This window comes from Barbus barbus (assembly GCF_936440315.1).
Source record: "Barbus barbus genome assembly, chromosome: 40".
NCBI classification, from domain to species: Eukaryota; Metazoa; Chordata; class Actinopteri; order Cypriniformes; family Cyprinidae; genus Barbus; species Barbus barbus.
In genome coordinates this window covers 6,048,030-6,063,339 of record NC_136718.1, presented here as the reverse complement: position 1 = coordinate 6,063,339, position 15,310 = coordinate 6,048,030, and the positions used below count along the sequence as shown (strand labels likewise).

The 15,310-nt window shown below is 39.1% G+C and overlaps 1 protein-coding gene across 1 annotated transcript in view; it reads right to left on the bottom strand.

Moving 5' to 3' along the window:
- The window catches only part of LOC306859737 (uncharacterized protein), a 708,874-nt gene that overhangs the window by 152,873 nt on the left and 540,691 nt on the right, over positions 1-15,310 (bottom strand). The window lies entirely within an intron of this gene.

Genomic DNA, 15,310 nt, shown 5'->3' with positions numbered 1-15,310 from the left:
TCTCTTATAGTTACTAAGGCTGCATTTATTTTATTACCAATACAGTAAAAACAGTAATATTTTGAAATGGTTATTTAAAAAAAAAAAAAAAACTTTTTTCTATTTTAATACATTTTAAAATAGCTAAATTTTCATTTAAAATAAGCAGTCATTACTCCAGTCTTCAATGCACATTATCATTCAGAAATCATTAGAATATGCTGATTTGGTGTTAAAAAAAAACAAAAACATCCTTATTCACAGTTTTAGTATCAGGTTCAACCCTATTGTGATTTTTACAGTCGGTCATTGTATAAAGCTTACAGTATAAACAGACTACTAAATTTGACTTACTCACAAAAGCAGCTACAAATATATCACGGCCCCCCCTCTCTCTATTGCACTTTCTTTTTTTTTTGACTTCACAGTCAGTCTGTATCACAAATTTGATGCATATATATTTTTGAATGGTTAATTAAATTTCACTAAATACACTGAAAGTGTCAAATAAATCTGCATTATAGCTTGAGCTGCGACTCTAATACGCATATGTACTGGTGGCTAATAAGACATCTGTAGTCTGGGTGTGTATTAAAGGTACTTATTGTGTTCTTAAAATGGTTTTGAGGATAACACACTTGCCATTGTTTGAATCCTGCTGCACATCTCTCAGATGAGAGCATTTCTTTAGAAAGCCTCATATGTTTGCTGAGAGTGACGAAAGGCTATAAAATAAAGATTGTGCGGAAAAGCCTTATATGAAGATGTGGGTGTGTTTTATGCAAATGACTGACCTCAGACATGCGTTCGTTCATTTAGAACACTCCAAATTCATTAACATTAGAACAATGTTAAGAGCATATTTGTATACGTACACATATGTTGTGAATTAGTAATCCACACAATTATTAGTGAATGAGACCAAAGATCCCAGTTTGTGCAACACATTTCAGTGTGAACTGTTTTATGAATCTGTCACAAAATGATGCAGACTTTGCACACAGACTGAAGAACAGGATGGTTAAACACTATTCTGTGTAAATAAACACTCAGTTTCTCAATTTGCATACAAAAACTATGTGGCCCTGGACCACAAAACCAGTCATACGTGTCATTTTTTCGAAACTGATCTCTAGATACAACTATTTGAAAATCTGGAATCTGAGGGTGCAAGAAAATCTAAAAACTGAGAAAATCACCTTTAAATTTGTCTAAATGAAGATCTTAACTATGCACATTACTGATCAAAAATTAAGTTTTGATATATTTACGGTAGGAAATTCATTTTTGGCATAAAAGAAAAATTGATCATTTTGACACATACAATGTATTTTTGGCTATTGCTACAAATATACCCCAGCGACTTAAGACTGGTTTTATGGTCCAGGGTCACATATGGACTATTTAATTCTAGAGACCAGAGGGGGTGGAAAATCTGAGAAATTTGGTCATGACAATTTTTACTAACATTATAAGTGAAGCTAAGGTAAAATGTAATAATAAAAAATACATTATGAACCTATTTATTGACATACATGTGTAAAAAAAAAAAAAAATCATCTTTGGGTTTTAAGTGCTTAAACAGACTCAAAAAGAAAAAAAGTGTGCATTTGAGTAACATAAACCAAGACCCAACTGTGATCTATTACTTTACTTCCAACAATTACACCTTTGCCGTTTTTTTTTTCTCCGCCTGATCTGTTCTTACCTGTCTGTGGGCTGCACACATTTGTGTGAAGGAATCCTGAAGGTACTGGTAACCAAACCCATGATTCGACCGCCTGTCTGGCTGCACAATCCAGCCACTTTGGCAGTAAAGTCCAGGGTGAAGGCGAGTCTGGCCAGCTCAGGAGAGGCGTCTGTGGTCTGGGGAAGAGGACTGGGGATCTGGGCTATGTAGCGATCAGCGAGTAAGACAGTTTCTGGAGGAAGTCTTGGACACTCTTGTTCCTGCTTATCTAGAAAGAAAATTACACAGAAATGGCATGAGGGGATCTAGTTTGCTGCCTGAATGGATAATTATTCATCAATATGCATAATAGAGATACAATTGTATGACCACAGAATACTGCGACTGACCACTCACAATAAAGTATCCTTAAGTCATGTAGGACTAATAAAATGTGATAATTAAATTATTTTCTTAAAATGAATTTTGCATACATTAGATACCACAATCAATTGACTGAACATTATGTCAAAGGAATAATTAAACATTTTAATTATATTTCTTAAAATTAAATGAATCAGGGTTAAAATGCTTACTTTTTGATCAATAATATCTCCATGTTGCTTCAGCAGGCTGATAATCACCTGAGGAGACACGTGTGTGCATTTGCAATTTGCAATATGAAGCTTAAATTTAAATAAGCTTTGAAAAGTAAATAAATAAAGCAAGATATTTTTTGTGGAATTTATTGTACATTTTCTGCTAGTCAGATTTCATGGAGAGGGTCACCTGAAGAGCTGCAGTCTCCTACAGAAGCAGCAGAGGGCAGTGGAGCACAAGCTTCTTTTGGACTGAACTGAATCTCCTTCACAATCAACTCCAGTTCTTCTGATACCTTCTCAAAGTATGCATTACCAGAGTCCACGCTCACTACAAACAGAGGAATGATTCACATACATAGTTGTTTGGACCAACGATACATTATCATTTAAGTGTACAGGCCTGTTCACACAAAAATCATGAATCGGTCAAACTTTCTGAATAAAAGCAAGATTTAATTTTTTTTTTGCCATACTGCCCACACTGTAAAAAGTGATAAGTTTACTTAACTTAAAAGAAAATTGAGGAAACCTCTTGCCTTAAAATTATCTAGTAAATAATAATTAAAAAAAATAAGTTAAGTGAACTTGACAATTAATTTTATATATATATATATATATTTTTTTTTTCATTTGTAGACATTAAAAAACAACAATTAGCACACTACATATGTGTCATATGATGTAATTGCAGACTCTCCACATGATGGCGCTATTCATTCAAACTTTGCATTCTGAACAAAAAAGCCTCACATGGTTTTCTCTCCTGTTGCCTGGACATAAATGCAATTTTGTTTACCTGTAGTGGATTATTGAGAAAGTTTAGTTGTTGTTTTTTTTATCTCCTCAATGAAAATAAACTCATTTGCATTGCAAAACCCATATGGGATGTGTTATCACATGACTTCCCACATTTTTTCATATGAAGCTTCTCTAATTTATCTCTACAACATGGCTTGTGTTAAATATTTGGATATTTCATTCCCTTTATGCTTAAGATAAACACGCATCTCCATCATCACAGGCTCTAGAAGTGTCCGCGAACTCCGTATCACAGCGCCTGCTTCAAAATACCCTCTAAAACTAATTGTAAATAATCAATCAATATTTACATTGCAATCGGGTCTATTCATCAGACTAGGCTCGGTTAGTTCCTGACCATCCTTTAAATTGACAAACTGTCGGACACCTTATTTACTTATTCCGTTCCATTCTGATAACATCAAAACACTTGACAACTTGATGACTGGAGAGGCCTATCACAGCAGAATTCAATCTGGCTGGCGAAACATAACCTGTGCTTACAAAGACTGTGGTAGAGCAGATATTCAACTTAAATTCCCTTAAGAGACCGTACGCAAGACAAAATAGGGCTTATCATGAGATCCTGTGTCTTTTTGGCATCTCTTAAGCAGCTATAGGTCAGGAAACACCATGTTACCTCTAAGTCACCCAAGTGAATAATTCACATTAGTTCAACTCAACTCCAGTGGTTTAATTATTCAGAAGTAGGTTAACACTAATGTAAGATTTGCTTGATGTTGGTCAGCCAGGGATCTAAAGGGGACATCCTGCCTTCTGTATTTAAGTCAATAAACAACAGCATGCATAAATCTAATTGACAATTGATCATGAGATTAGTAGTGTTTCCTTAAACAGATCATTCAGAGCATTATAATGGATTATAGTGATTATAATTTACTTAAGTGAACTGAATGTAATGTTTTTGGACACTTAAAGGAATAGTGCACCCAAAAATAAAAATCTGTGGACAATTTACTCACCCTCAGGCCATCCAAGATGTAGATGAGTAGCTTTCTTCATCAGAACAGATTTGGAGAAATGTAGCATTGCATCACTTGCTCACTAATGGATGCTCTGCAGTGAATGGGTGCCGTCAGAATGAGAGTCCAAACAGCTGATAAAAACATCACAATAATCCACACCACTCCAGACCATCAATTAACATCTTGTGAAGTGAAAAGCCGGTGTTTGTAAGAAACAAATCCATCCTGAAGATATTTTTAACCAACTTTAAACCATTACATATATTATGGCCAAAATATGAGTCCATAATCCAGTGAAAAAGTCCATCTGGTGCCCGTTTCAACCAACTCTGAGTTTAAACTTGAACTCTGAGTTGACTTACTCTGAGATGCGAAACTCTGAGTTCTTAATAACTGTCTATAACTTAATAACTGTTATAATATCAGAGGTGAAAACTGTAAATTATTGAACTAATATTCATTTTAATGGTATCTCATGGCCAAAAAATAGGAAAAAGACAGAAAAAGAAACAAGAACGTGGCAGCAGCTAAAAATGAAGTATAAAAACACAATTCAATCAAGGTAAAGCTTTAAACATGAAAGGTTCATGGGTGTGGGCTAAATGACTTTACAGATATTTTATATTAAATATCATTCAATTTCAATGCGCTGCAGCTTTTTCCACATAGTCTAAAACACTCTTTTCACATAATTAAATATTCTCTAATCCAACCTGTTCAATTTCTTAATTAGAGTAATAAAATGAACTACTGACTTGTCGACAGCAAGAAGGCAGAGGGAGAACCTGCACCAGCACCACTGACAGATGAAGAGGAGATGGTCAGGTATTAGAAGATTTCTAAAATCCAAAAGTAAAAAGAATAACTTTTGCTTTTGTATTAGGAAATATAGATGACCAAAAAATGTGTTTATTTAACAGCTGTGGTGGTGGTTATGGCTCGTACTACCCCTCCATCTGGCATCCTTCCATTTCATACAGTAATCAGTTTCATAATGGTGGGGATGCGCTTGGCATCAATACATCCAACCACACTGGAAATCCTGAAGGAAATTCTGATTATTTCGGGTTACTTCCACAGGTCACAGAAAGATGTTATCAAGTGAACTTCATTGCAGATTAGCCTCATTTAAACCCATTGCTACACCACTGACCTACAGTCCTGTGAAAACTCCTCTTGCCAAGGAAAACATTCTCAGAAAGAGCGTGAGAGCTATGCACACTTTCCTTAAAATCTGCATACTGGATTTATAATGTGCTCTGCATCTCCGATGTTTTAAAAAAAACTACCATTTTAAATGGTACCGCTCAAATAAATATGCACATGAATACGGTATAAAATTATAATAACATAAATAACACGCTATAAGGTATTTAGTCTTGTTTCCATGAAGGGGAAAAAAATATTTAAAATATTATTTTATTTTCCAAATTATCTGGCAAATGGGGTAAGAAATTAAAAATAGTCTATTCTTGTTTCCGTTTGCGTTAAGATTATTTTTCTTACCCTATGGAGAACAGTTTTATATTTTAACAAGACTAAATATCTTGATAATTTTTCATCTATAGAAAATGCATCTTAACTTAAGAATTTTTAAATGTTTGTACTTGAAATAAGACAAAAATACTCCGTAAGAAAAGCAATTTTGCAGCGTGAATGAATGAATAAGGCATTAAAACATCGCTTACACTTTACAAAGGGGGAGGAGATGGAAAGAAACTCTGGGTTTACCAAAGAAAACCTGCTCCCGACCAGGTTATGTTCACAGAGTAAGTTACCACGGTAACTGACTCTGAGTATAAGTTACCTCTCTTTCAGGAACGGGCTTGACTTACCCTGCTTTCCCGGGTTTGACAAACCTCCCATTTTGAAATGGAAAACCCAGAGTTTCCCTAATTTCAGGGTTAACATACTCCGAGTTCCCTTCCAGAAACTTCGAGCTGCGTCGAAACGTATATGGGAACGCCTTCAGCGTGACCAGGCTCTGAATATGATGTGCAATCAGTCAAACAAGGGCGAGGCGTCACGGGCGGGGTGACGTCACGACCAGGAAGCATATAAGCACGTGCGGCGGAGCCGGCGTCAGCTTTTTGTCATTCAGCGAAGCGTTCTGTGTGTGTCAGTCTTATTTACTGTTGTTTGTCCTAGTTTTAAGTGGAAAGCATTCAGTATCATGCCAAAGCCAAGGGCAAGCTCAGGGGTGAAGCTTTCAGACCACGTTTTAAGTCGTGTGTGCATCCTTGCCCTCGCTATATCACGAGCGAGGACACACACGATTTGTGCGTGGTCTGCCTGGGTGCGGAGCATGCAGAATCGGTCTCCGCACCCGGAGGGCTCTCTTCGAGAAGGGAAGATGCTCACTGTCAGGCAGATCGTGTCTCAAATCAGGTCTGAGGACTGATTTGTCACGACAGACCTCAAAGATGTCTATTTCCATGTACCCATCCTTCCCTCTCACAGGGAGTTCCTGAGGTTCGCTTTCGGGGGCAAAGCGTATCAGTATCGGGTTCTTCCCCTCGGCCTAGCACTCTCACCCCGCACTTTCACCAAGTGTGTGGATGCGGCACTGGTCCCGTTGCGACTGCAGGGCATCCGCATACTCAATTATATCGACGATTGGTCGATCCTCGCTCAATTAGAGCGGGCGGCGATTCGGCATCGAGGTGTCGTTCTCGCCCACATGAAAGATTTGGGGGGTTAAGACTAAACGCCAAGGAAAGTGTGCTTTCTCCAGCTCGGAGAACCACTTATCCGGGTGTAGTGTGGGATTCGACCACGATGCAGGCTCGTTTGACCCCTGCTCGGATCGAGTCGATCCTCGCGGCAGTCGAGAGAGTGTGAGAAGGCCAGCCATTCACTGTCAAGCAGTTTCAGAGACTGCTTGGGCTCATGGCAGCTGCGTCCAGCGTGATTCCTTCTGGCCTGCTGTACATGAGGCCCCTACAGTGGTGGCTCAAGACCAAGGGGGTCTCCCTGAGGGGAGACTCGCTCCGCGCTGTCAAAGTGTCACGCCGCTGTCCGTGCCTTAGACATGTGGAGGAATCCTTGGTTCTTGTCCCGGGGCCCGGTGCTGGGAGCTCCTTGTCGCCGCGTCTCGCTAGCGACCGACGCTTCCCTCACCGGTTGGGGTGCGGTCATGAGTGGCCACCCTGCCCGTGGTCTGTGGAGTGGTCGCCAACTGGACGCTATGGTACAGACGTGGCCGAGGCTCCGTCTGTACGCCTTCCCCCCGATCGCTCTGCTCCCGGGAGTTCTGGCGAGAGTGCGCCGGGACGAGGTCAGTCTACCGTTGGTAGCGCCGTTCTGGCCGGGCCGAGTATGGTTCTCGGACCTGATATCTCTCCTCGACGGCACTCCGTGGGGTGCTCGTCAGGAGGGACCTCCTCTCACAGGCCGGGGGCACCGAGGCACAACTCATAGCTTCCGGTCTGTCAACCGAGGTTGTCGAGACCATCCTCCAATCCAGAGCTCCCTCAACGAGGAAACTGTACGCCTTGAAGTGGAGGCTCTTCACTTCTTGGTGCGGGGACCGCCATGCTCGACCCAGTCAACTGCCCCGTTGGTGCAGTACTGGAGTTCCTGCAGGCCCGTTTCTCCGCAGGGGTAACCCATTCCACTGTTAAGGTCTACGTGGCAGCTATTTCGTCATACCACGCCCTTATTGGTGGCCAGTCAGTGGGTAGACACCCCCTAGTTACACGTTTCCTCCACGGTGCGCTGAGGCTGAGGCCTCCGGTACGATCTCGCGTCCCTACGTGGGACCTGGCTGTGGTTCTGGAGGCTCTGTGCATTGCACCTTTCGAGCCCATTCAGGAGATAACTGAGAGACTCCTCACTATCAAGACAAAAAAGTATTCCTCTACCCCCGCGTGGGGTATGTTCCGAAGGTCCCATCGGTCGTTCCACAGCCGGTCGTACTGCAGGCCTTCTGTCCTCCTCCCTTCGGGGAGCCAGACCAGGAGAAGCACAACCGTATGTGTCCAGTGCGAGCACTAGACGCATACATCCACAGGTCCTCCCTGTGGAGAAAGTCGGACCAGCTCACCGTGTGCTATGGTCCGCCTAGGAGGGGTCTTCCTGCTACGAAGCCCTCTCTTAGTAGGTGGATTGTGGGTGCCATGGCTTTGGCATACGAGGCCTCTGAGCTCCCCCCGCCGGTGGGAGTCAGAGCGCACTCAACCCGAGGTGTGGCGGCCTCCAAGGCCTTCTGGGCAGATGTTCCATGCAGGACATCTGCAACGCAGCTGGGTGGTCCACGACTTTCGTTAGGTTCTATGACCTCGACATCCGAGCCACTCCCGGCTCCTCTGTCCTTTCGTCCTGACACCAGGCAGGGACTTGTCAGTCTGGCGGCGTTGGTATCTCGATCCCATATGCGTTTCGACGCAGCTCGAAGTTCCTGGAAGGGAACGTCTCAGGTTACGTATGTAACCATGGTTCCCTGAAGGGAATGAGACGCTGCGTCGCGTAGCCACACTTCCGGCATCCCTGCCAGCGCTTGCTTCATGACTTGAAGCTGACGCCGGCTCCGCCGCACGTGCTTTTATACTTCCCGGTCGTGACGTCACCCCGCCCGTGACGCCTCGCCCTTGTTTGACTGATTACACATCATATTCAGAGCCTGGTCGCGCTGACGGCGTTCCCATATGCGTTTCGACGCAGCGTCTCGTTCCCTTCAGGGAACCATGGTTACATACGTAACCTGAGACGTTTTCACTTAACCTCCTTTCTGAAACGGGCCCCTGCTGTCATACTCTCTCATCATCAGCTTGATCTGTGCATATTTCTCTCCTGATTCAGATGAGACAGCTTTTTCATTGGAGCAAGCATTATTACGGATTATAGACTTGTATTTTAGCCAGAAGAAACATTTTGAAACATCACCATGATGCATTTGTTTCTTACAAATGCTTCACAAGACGTTAATTGATGGACTGGAGTCGTGTGAATTACTTGGATTATTGTTTGGACTTTCATTCTGACGGCACCCATTCACTGGCAGTACATTATAAAAGACAATAGAAATAATAATTATAAAATTACATATAAAGTTGTACTTCAGTCCTACTTAAGTGGGTCAAAAAGCACTATCTGCATTTAATATAAGCTTAAACTATAATATGTTTAATTGTAAATAACACACACTGAAAATAAATGATTCATTGAATTTACTATTTTCATCCGGGTATCTTTTGCCTACTGTTTTATGAATACTAAGAATTCAGGCATACTCTTCTAGGGAATCTATGGGGAATCCATCTTAGTTTGCATTATAATTTAGGGACAGTATTTTTGTCTATAATTGCATACAATGATGCCTGCTTAGGTTTTGGACTGAGTTTGGGTTCGGTGTGACACGAGCTTGGCGTCTCCCATTCTGTTGTTAGGAAAGCAGAGATGACAATAGAAAGCTATTGAACTGTTCTGATTGGGCAGGTGTGGAAGATAGGATAGATTAAAAAAACATGGAGTGAAGGAGAAAGATAGATGACTTTTAGAATGATGAATGGCGCATCTGGGGCTGCAGACACAGTGGAAACAGATGGACGGTACACACACACACACACACACAGATGTACAGTTAGAAGAGAAAAAAACATGGGCGGTTGTCATGTGAAGAAAGACTGACAAAGTGGAGGGCTATAAAATGTTAAGCAGCCGTGACTCGTGACCGTCTCTGTCCTCAGATAGGCTCTGATGTTTAAGAATACATGAGAACAGATAAGCAGAAGTGAAGAATGAAAAAGACTTACTTCACTCTGTGTTTCCCATGTTCCTACTGTCATGTGAGGCTGCGCTTGGAATAGCATATGTATGTATATATATATATATAAATATATATATACGTATACATATGTGTGTACACGTGTGTGTGTGTGTGTGTGTGTGTGTGTGTGTGTGTGTATATATATATATATATATATATATTAGTGTGACATTATATAACAATAATAATAATAATTTTATATATATACACACTCACCTAAAGGATTATTAGGAACACCATACTAATACTGTGTTTGACCCCCTTTCGCCTTCAGAACTGCCTTAATTCTACGTGGCATTGATTCAACAAGGTGCTGAAAGCATTCTTTAGAAATGTTGGCCCATATTGATAGGATAGCATCTTGCTGTTGATGGAGATTTGTGGGATGCACATCCAGGGCACGAAGCTCCCGTTCCACCACATCCCAAAGATGCTCTATTGGGTTGAGATCTGGTGACTGTGGGGGCCATTTTAGTACAGTGAACTCATTGTCATGTTCAAGAAACCAATTTGAAATGATTCGAGCTTTGTGACATGGTGCATTATCCTGCTGGAAGTAGCCATCAGAGGATGGGTACATGGTGGTCATAAATCGATGGACATGGTCAGAAACAATGCTCAGGTAGGCCGTGGCATTTAAACGATGCCCAATTGGCACTAAGGGGCCTAAAGTGTGCCAAGAAAACATCCCCCACACCATTACACCACCACCACCAGCCTGCACAGTGGTAACAAGGCATGATGGATCCATGTTCTCATTCTGTTTACGCCAAATTCTGACTCTACCATCTGAATGTCTCAACAGAAATCGAGACTCATCAGACCAGGCAACATTTTTCCAGTCTTCAGCCGTCCAATTTTGGTGAGCTCGTGCAAATTGTAGCCTCTTTTTCCTATTTGTAGTAGAGATGAGTGGTACCCGGTGGGGTCTTCTGCTGTTGTACCCCATCCGCCTCAAGGTTGTGCGTGTTGTGGCTTCACAAATGCTTTGCTGCATACCTCGGTTGTAACGAGTGGTTATTTCAGTCAAAGTTGCTCTTCTATCAGCTTGAATCAGTCGGCCCATTCTCCTCTGACCTCTAGCATCAACAAGGCATTTTCGCCCACAGGACTGCCGCATACTGGATGTTTTTCCCTTTTCACACCATTCTTTGTAAACCCTAGAATTGGTTGTGCGTGAAAATCCCAGTAACTGAGCAGATTGTGAAATACTCAGACCGGCCCGTCTGGCACCAACAACCATGCCACGCTCAAAATTGCTTAAATCACCTTTCTTTCCCATTCTGACATTCAGTTTGGAGTTCAGGAGATTGTCTTGACCAGGACCACACCCCTAAATACATTGAAGCAACTGCCATGTGATTGGTTGATTAGATAATTGCATTAATGAGAAATTGAACAGGTGTCCCTAATAATCCTTTAGGTGAGTGTATATACATATATTAAACAAACTAAAATGAAAAACATTTTCAATACTTTTAAAAATAGAAATATTAACTGAAAAAAAAAAACCTTTTTTCATTTCAGCTAGGTTACAAGGCAAGATTTAGCATTTCTCAGCTTGAGTACTATAATAAATAAAACTAAAACTGCAAAAAATATAATAAGTAATTAAAGTAATAAAGTAATAAAATAAAGTAATAACAAAAGTAATACGTAGCATTTATTAAAAAACAAAAGCTACTCTGTAAAAAACAAAAGCTAGTCTGGTAAAAGATACAGAAGTATCAGATCTAGGACTTCTAGGCTGTTAAACAGCTTTTTCCCTACAGCTATCAGACTGCTTAACTTGAGAATGTGAACTACATTTAAAAGACTGTACTTTTTAATATTCTATTTTAAAGAATTTTAGTTTATTTATTAGTATTCTTATTTATTAGATATTTGTATAATATCTTTTTTTGGCACTGAATTACTGAGGTGTGGACGTGTGAAACATAATTTCGTTTTTATGTGAAGCATAAAAATGAGAAATAAAGGAATCTCTAATCTCTCTACTAAAAATTACAAAAACACACAACAAAACCACTAAAACTTCAACAAAAATAAAAATGAAAATGGAAACATACAAATTCAAAATAGTAAAAACTATAATAGTATCTCAATCAGTAATAATAAAATATCAGCCTGGAAATAATGTAGCATATTATCATTTGAAATGTTTATGGATAAAATACAGTATACTATGAATTTATACAGTATACTACAGTTTAATTGTATTTACACGCACACACACATACACACATAGACAGGGTGGTTTTCATTACTTTATTACAGTAACACATAGTAAAGGCCTCACTTCATATTTTGTTGATGTGACAGTGGGCATTAAGGCCTCTTGAGGGATGAGAATTAGTGAAACACTATTAAAAGCACATCAGTGTACCTGCTTTCTAGAAGCAGGGAAATCCTCATGAACATGACCTACATTCTCTGGCAGTGAAATACACAGACCCCAAGCCCACTGATAATGAAAACAACCAGTGCTACTATACCGCAATACTCACTAACCCAAAGTACAGGAGCATTTAATATAATATAATATAATATAATATAATATAATATAATATAATATAATATAATATAATATAATATAATTTAATTTAATTTAATTGAATATAATAAAATATAATATAATATAATATCAGCCTCAAACTGACATAAAAAAAAAATATATATATATATATATATATATATATATATATATATATATAAAATTATAGATTTTTCTTTTATGCCAAAAATCATTAGGATATTAAGTAAAGATCATGTTCCATGAAGATATTTTGTAAATTTCCTACCGTAAATATATCAAAACTTAATTTTTGATTAGTAATATGCATTGCTGAGAACTTCAATTGGACAACTTTAAAGGCAATTTACTCAATATTTAGATTTTTTTGGACCCTTATGACTGGTTTTGTGGTCCAGGGTCACGCATAATATTATATTTACTGTTTATTTTAACTCATTCATCTGCGTATTCCTTGTCATGACAACTTAATCATTACTTTTTTAATGCACCTTTTCTGCAATAATTTCATGCAAAGCTTTCCTGTAGTAGCTCAAATAATAGAGCATGGTGCTAGCAACGCTAAGATCATGGGTTTGATTCCCAGGGAAGCAAGAGCTGATAAAAAAAAAACTTGAATGTAAGTCGCTTTGGATAAAAGCGTCTGCTAAATGCATGAATGTAAATGTCAATGTGACTGATTTTCGAAGGCTGGTTTAGTGCCAGCTCAGATGTTTTTTTTTTTTCCTGACTCGTTAAACTTTCATGAGTTCACTCCATCTTTAACGAGTCTCTTTGATGGAAAGTTCCATGTACCTGCACAGACTTGTGCATTGAGATGGTTTAGTTTCTTGCAAAGGAAGGTCTTGGTTATTTTTGGCTCAGTGTATCTGGTTAGAGGAGCAGACCTATGAGGCCAAAACCAGCAGTCTTTGGTGTGCTGCCTTACACCATGTGAAGTTTGTGCAGAGTCAACAGCACACAGTTACTCGATTGTGAAAAGACAAGAATAAAGACAAACATCTTTCTGCATTGGCCATTTAGATTGGTGTGTTTAGCCATTTGAAATGCACAAAGTCTCTGTATAAAATGATTCAGTGGGTCTTCTGACTTAGATTGGCTTTTGTGGGCAGGACTGGCTCGCTAGAATTTCTCTCTTATAATGAATTTAAACCAACAGTCACATTAATTCGATATAAATATACTTCATGTAGGCCAATAGGGTTTCAGTAAAAACGTGTCCAAAACATATTTTATATATAAAATAGTCAAAATTATCATATCAGTCATTAGTGCTGCAATTAAAGTTGAACGACTATAATAATGCATTTTTATTATATTTAATAAAGTTATACAGCACACCTAAAATTATGCTAATTATATATTACATTTTCTTGCAGAGTATTTTAATAAAAATAAATAATAATAATAATGGTGGCCTCATTTGGTGGATTTCATTGATGCGTTATAAGAGTAGAATGGCATTCAATTTAATTTCATTTTTCCAGTCAGAACAAATTGATATTTTTAAGTTACACTAACATTTTATAAGTCTTAAACAAGCAATAATATTCTTTTTTTATCTACAAATTCATGTTAAAGTATTTATACAGACTGTTCAGATAGACTTGTAAAAGTGACATTTTTGAAGAGCTAAAATTAAATTACTTCCAAATCACCCACAACAAATTTACTCCTCTTTAATCTAAAGAATCTTCCGTTTTGCCAAGACCTGGATTACAACACCAAATCTCCCAACTAAATTAAACGCATTCATTCCAAACTAAGCATTAAGCTCAGGCAGAAAGTCTTTCCCTGCTGAGAAAAAAAAACATTTGAAGCGTAGATGTGGTGAGAACAAGCTGTCAGCAGATCTACCGTATACTGCAGTGTGTTCGTGGGACAGAAATAAATGGAGCAGCCTCCTCCATGTGTGTGCCACACGTCATATAGAGCCCAGTTTATCTCCTCAGATCTTTCAACCGAGCAATAATTGATTGATCGCAATGATGTTAATACTTTTTAGAATAAATATAAAGCAGATTGTTTGACTGTTAAAGAAAGAGTTCACCCAAAAATGAAAATTTACTCCAAGATGTAGATGAGTTTGTCATCAGAACATATTTTATTTTTTTTATTTATTTAAATTTTTTACACACAATATCTGTTTATGTGCATCATAAGTTATTTATGGTGTAAGAAAAAGTAATGTCTCCCAGTATTCACAGTACACATACATATATTATGTAAACAAAAACTTTTATTTTGGATGCAATTAATCGTTTGACAGCACTACTATTAACATATTTACTGACATATCGCTTGAGACTTACCAAAATAAAAAATATAATTAAAGGGGTCATATGATGCGATTTCAAGTTTTCCTTTCTCTTTGGAGTGTTACAAGCTGAGATAACACAATTACATAAAAATTACACCCTGAAGTTGCAAAGACTAAAGTCTCAAACCCAAAGAGATTTTCTTTATAAAAGTTTAGACTCTGCCACGCCCCCCTAAAACGGCTCATTCAAACACGCCCCCACATGTCTACGTCACGGTGTGGGGAGTTTTGCATAACACTGCCCAAATGTATACGCAAAGAAAGAGGGCGTGATTTTTATTCTCGCTGTAGTGCTGTTGCTGCCGCCGGCGCCATGTCCTGGAGACGCTGTGTGTTTCGATGTGAAAGCGAAAGTACTTTGTTTGGGCTTCCAAAAGAGGACACAACTAGAAATCAGTGGTTAAGATGTATTTACAACACTGTTCCAGAACAGTTCAACCCTAATATTAGAGTGTGTGCAGCACATTTTACGGAGGACTGTTTCCTGAACCTGGAAGAGTAGCCTACAATGCTGGCTTGCACAAAGACTGTTTCTATAAAGTGGGCCAATTCCAACTTTGCAAGGACAGTCTGGCGCTTCTGACTCACAGCCTGTAAGTACATTTTCTTATTTAAAGAATTTGCTACTGACGATTCAAACGTGAATTTTGAGCAGT